The sequence below is a fragment of the Pelophylax lessonae genome (genome assembly GCF_965119305.1).
Source record: "Pelophylax lessonae genome assembly, chromosome: 6".
NCBI lineage: Eukaryota > Metazoa > Chordata > Amphibia > Anura > Ranidae > Pelophylax > Pelophylax lessonae.
The window spans coordinates 96,389,994-96,395,299 of NC_138773.1; the positions used below are offsets into that span (position 1 = coordinate 96,389,994).

A 5,306-nucleotide genomic window follows, 5' to 3' on the forward strand; every position below is an offset into this window, starting at 1 on the left:
CGCAGTCCCGCAGAAAAAAAAAAAAGCAGTTTGCCGCCATTACGCATTAAAAAAAAAAACACCAAAAATGACAGAAATCTTTCCCTTTGTTAGTAAACGCAATAACTTTTGCGCAAACCAATCAAAATACGCTTATTGTGAATTTTTTTACCAAACATAGGTAGCAGAAAACAAATTGGCCAAAAATGTAAAAAAATTTTGATTTTTACATTTTTTTGGGGGGAATTTCATATAAAAAAATGTGAAAAATATTGTTGTTTTTTCAAAATGTACGCTCTTTTTTTGTTTATAGCGCAAAAAGTAAAAATCGCAGAGGTCATCAAATACCACCAAAAGAAAGCTCTGTTTGTGGGAAAAAGGGACGTAAATTTTGTTTGGTTATGAAACGTGCTGCAAAAGCCGTGACGCCAGAAGATGGCAAGCAACTGCGAATGACAAATTTCTTTGCAAAGACTTCTTGTTCAGAAAGTGCAGTGAAAAATGTTATTGCAGAATCAAACTGCACAAGAGAAGAACAACCAGCAGAGGAGTCACCCTCAAAATGATGGCAGAAGGAAGTTTAAGCAAGATTGGTGCAAAGAACTCACATGGCTTAAATATGACTATAACACAGGTATAGCCATATGTGAGTGTTGTGCCTCCTTCCCTGGCATTGCTGACCACACATCCAAGATTGCGAAAGGGTTTTCAGGACCATTTAAACTGGAGACCTTCAAAAAACATGGAAAGTCACTCCAGCATGAAAAATTTATGAAGGCTAAACATGCCCTGTTGGCTCCAGAAGCTAAGCCATTGGCTGTATGCATTCACAAAATGGACCAAGAGATGTTCAACCACATGAAAGTTCTATTTAATGTGAGCTATTATATTGCAAAAAACAACAAGCCATATACAGAATTTAAAGGTTTGTTAGAGCTAACAGGGAAACTAGGGGTTGCTGCAGTGGCGGCTGGTGCTCAAAATTTTTGGGGGGGTGCAAACAGAAAAATTTAATAGGCATTGCTTTGCGGCAAAAAAATCTGTAAAAAATTGCGTGACTTTGAGGTTGCAAAAGTGTGAAAGGGGCCTTCAGTAATTAAGGTATAGTGTGCCCCCTTTCAATGCAGAGAGACCAGCGTGCCCCCTTTCATTGCAGAGAGACCAGCGTGCCCCCTTTCAATGCACAGTGACCAGCGTGCCCCCTATTAATGCACAGTGACCAGCGTGCCCCCTTTCAATGCACAGTGACCAGCGTGCCCCCTTTCAATGCAATGACCAGTGTACATGCCCCCTTCAATGCAGTGACCAGCGTACAAGCCCCCTTCAATGCAGAAATCAGCGTACATGCCCCCAATGTAGAGACCAGCATACATGTCCCCTTCAATGCAGTGACCAGCATACCATACCCCCAATGCAGAGATCAGCGTACATGCCCCCAATGCAGTGACCAGCATACATGCCCCCAATGCAGTGACCAGCGTACATGCCCCCAATGCAGTGACCAGCATACATGCCCCCAATGCAGTGACCAGCGTACATGCCCCCAATGCAGTGACCAGCGTACATGCTCCCAATGCAGTGACCAGCGTACATGCCCCCAATGCAGTGACCAGCATACATGCCCCCAATGCAGTGACCAGCGTGCATGCCCCCAATGCAGTGACCAGCATACATGCCCCCAATGCAGTGACCAGCATACATGCCCCCAATGCAGTGACCAGCATACATGCCCCCAATGCAGTGACCAGCATACATGCCCCCAATGTAGTGACCAGCATACGTGCCCCCAATGTAGTGACCAGCATACGTGCCCCCAATGTAGTGACCAGCATACCTGCCCCCAATGCAGAGATCAGCGTGCGTGCCCCCAATGTAGTGACCAGCATACATTCCCCCAATGCAGGAATCAGCGTGCGTGCCCCCTTACTTACCTGGAGCAGCAGCGGCGGCGATCGGCTTCTCCTCAGTCCCGGCGGCGCGTCTCCTCCACTCCTTCCGCTCCCGCCTCCTCCTCGGCCAATGGCATGGGGTTTGCCTTGCGGCCAATCAGGAAGCGCGTATCGGACGCGCTTCCTGATTGGCCAGGAGGAGGATCGGTGTGACAATAGCAAATTTTAATTTGCTATTGTCACACAATGGGTGGGCTCGGGACACACTGCTCTGCGCCCCGGGTCCACCCTTTGCATCGCCCTATTAGAGCCTCTGGCTCTAATCAGGTGATGCAAAAAAAAAATCCCCGAGCTAAAGGAGGCGAAATATGTTAGTTTGATGCTAGATGGATCAACTGACAAAGGAGGAGTAGAAGAATTAATATTATATGTCAGATACATCAAGAACAATAGGATCAAAGAAGTATTTCTATCAATCCTACCTCTTGAAATGGCAACTGCAGATGGGCACTTAGAAACCATCACTAAAGAGCTGAAGACACATGGTCTTTTAGACTGGCTTTTTTTCAAACCAGCTGATTGGAATTGGTACAGATAGTGCTGCAAGCATGATTGGATCTGAAAATGGACTGGTACAGAAAGTACATCAAAATCTCAGCCAAGTCTTTGGCATTCACTGTGTTGCACACAGATTCAATTTAAGTGTATTAAGCTCTATGAAAGAGGGAAAATGCATTGATGACCTTGACTCTGTTTTAAAGAAGCTGTACCAATTTTACCAGCATTCACCCAAGAGAATGCGACAGCTAAAGAAGGTAGCTGAAAGTTTTCATGAAAAAATCCAGGAATTTCAGTACTTGCATAACATAAGATGGGTGTCAAGCAAAGTTAGTGCTCTCTCTGCACTTGTCAAAGATTGGAAATGTGTGACAGTCCACCTGGAAAGTGTTGCTGCAGAAAACGACACTGCTTCTGCAGTTGCACATGGTTTGTTGAAAAAACAAACTGATTTTAAATTTGTTCACATGCTTAATTTTCTGCTTGACTACCTAAAAATTATTAAGAACCTCTCCCTTTTATTTCAAAGGGAAGAGCTTTTCTTAAGCACAATTGAGTTGCATGTGAAAAACACTATTTCTTCTTTAAAATCTCTCAAAGATGTGCCACAACAATATGATATGAGGAGAGATTTCTAACTGGAACATCACTCAAAGGACAGTATCGAGATGTACAGTTGCATGGACTCAGTAATACTGCAACTTCTTTGATCCAGCATGAAAAGGACAAATTGATTCAGTATGGTGTAAAATATCTAGAAGAGCGATTTCTCATTCAAAGGAATATTGAACCTTCCACTGCAGTGTTTGATACCTTTGCCTGGCCACCGGGAAAAGCACTACAAGACTATGGTGTTGATGACATTACAACATTGGCTCAGCATTTCCAGAAACAACTCTCACTGCCTGAAATGCACGATAAATGCATGCATGCAGTCCACAATGAGTGGTATGAATTTAAAGTCCTTGGAAAAGGAAAGAAACTGAGTGAACTTCTGGATTTGGCACTCTCCAACACAGACAGATTTCCAGTTTTGGGAAACATGTTGTCTATAGTGTCTGTCTTGCCTGTCTCAACCGCATGTTGTGAGAGAGGATTCAGCTTAATGAACTTTGTAAAAAATAAATTCAGATATTTAATGCGGCAAGAAAGTTTAGGCAATTTGTTGATGACCAACATGAATGGACCATCAGTGAAGGATTTTGATCCTGCAAAGGCCGTTGACCATTGGTACTTTAATTGCAAAAGTACAAGGCATATTCATGGCCACAAAAAGCCAAGTGAAAAAAAATGACATTGCATTAAACAGCTGGTGTGTCACATCAGAATATATTCATTATCTACACAAGTTAAATGCCTATGATGTTTGGTTCTAGTCTTCTTTATGTGTAAATTTAAGATCAGTTATTTTCGTCATTGAAAATAAAGCTTTGTTGTTAAAAAAAAAAAAAAAAAAACTGGCTCCTAACTTTTTAGCTGGCTCCTAGATTCCAAGCAAATTTGTCAAGCCCTGGGTTAGACAGATTAGGCTTAGAATGTGGGTGGGGGTAGGTTTGAAGTTAGTTAGTTTAGCTTTTACTTCCACTTTAAGCTTGCCATACACTCATGCATTTCTTTTGTTCAGCACGAGGCAGATTCTTCCTAAACAGCATGGATGGATGAAGCTCCAACTGTGTCTATTCTGAAATCTGAAATACCAAAACATTATCTGCATTGGGTAGGATACCAGGTAGAGTGGTTCCATTTTGACAAGCAAATTCAGTCATCACCGGAAGGTTTCGGAGTCTGCTGGAGGTATGTTGTGGCATGGTAGTGGATTCATTGGTATTGGTAAAGTAGACAGAAGTGATACCAGTGAGGTTGGAGAGCAACTAGGCTAGTGAATAGAAAGATGTGACGATGAACAACTGGCAGCTGTGATTGGCACAACATAATCCAGATGTCTTCTAAATTCCTGACAGAGACAATGGGCCTAGCCCTCCTCTGGTTGATATTTTACCTTACCAGCCAGGAAAATATGGGACTTGTGAACAATGTGATTAATAGTAAAGGGGTCAAAAGGCCAGTGAAGTTTCTCAGAAAAGAAAGCAACCTCAACCGGTGTCCACATGCAGTGCTTAAATTGATATATATATATGATCATCTTAAAACGGAGTTCCACCCTGAAAAATATACTTACCTTACTTCCTCTTCCTTCTTCTGCGGACATGGCCTTCGCCGTCACTTCCTTCTTGCGTTGACTCCTGGGAGCTGAACATCATTGCTCCCAGGAATCAATGCGCCTGCACTGGCCCCGCTTGTCAGTTCCGGCGCAGGCACTTCATTCATTGCTAAACAGCTTCTGGGCATGCTCAGAAGCTGTGCAGGGATGACGCCCCTGCGCCGGAACTGATGAGTGGGGCCGGTGCAGGGCATTCTGGGACCGAAGAGGACGCCCTGGCTTCAGCTGCCCACACCTGAGATGGCAGCGCTGGACAAGAAATTTTCAAGGTAAGTATTTCTTCTAAAAGGTAAGTGAACTCCGGGGACAGTTCAGAGGTTATCATTGCTGAAATGCACTAGCCCTGACTGTCCCGGGGTATTTTTATCTAATTTACTCTCACTCTCTATATAAATTGTGATCTAAAGTTTGATAACAAATTTTCTGCACACTGACAATGATCAACGTTATTAGGACAAGTGGCAGAGATACTCCAAACCTCTCTTCCACTGTGACACATTTTACCCCCTGCTGGGAAGAAAACAAGAGAGGAAAAGTAGGTTCCAGTGTTTTTGCCGCTTGTTTAAAGTGAAACTTCACACTCTCCATCAACTTTGACAATTCTTAATCCTTAGGCTGCCAGCATTATTAAATGAATAGGAAAGTATATCATATTTACT

General features: G+C 43.3%; 1 pseudogene across 1 annotated transcript; it reads left to right on the top strand.

The window, feature by feature from the left end:
* Window positions 1–380: 380 nt before the first annotated feature.
* Window positions 381–3,720, top strand: LOC309558895 (zinc finger protein 862-like; annotated as a pseudogene). The gene is made up of 2 exons: window positions 381–973; window positions 2,177–3,720. The product of its transcript is annotated as a zinc finger protein 862-like (transcript).
* Window positions 3,721–5,306: the final 1,586 nt, after the last annotated feature.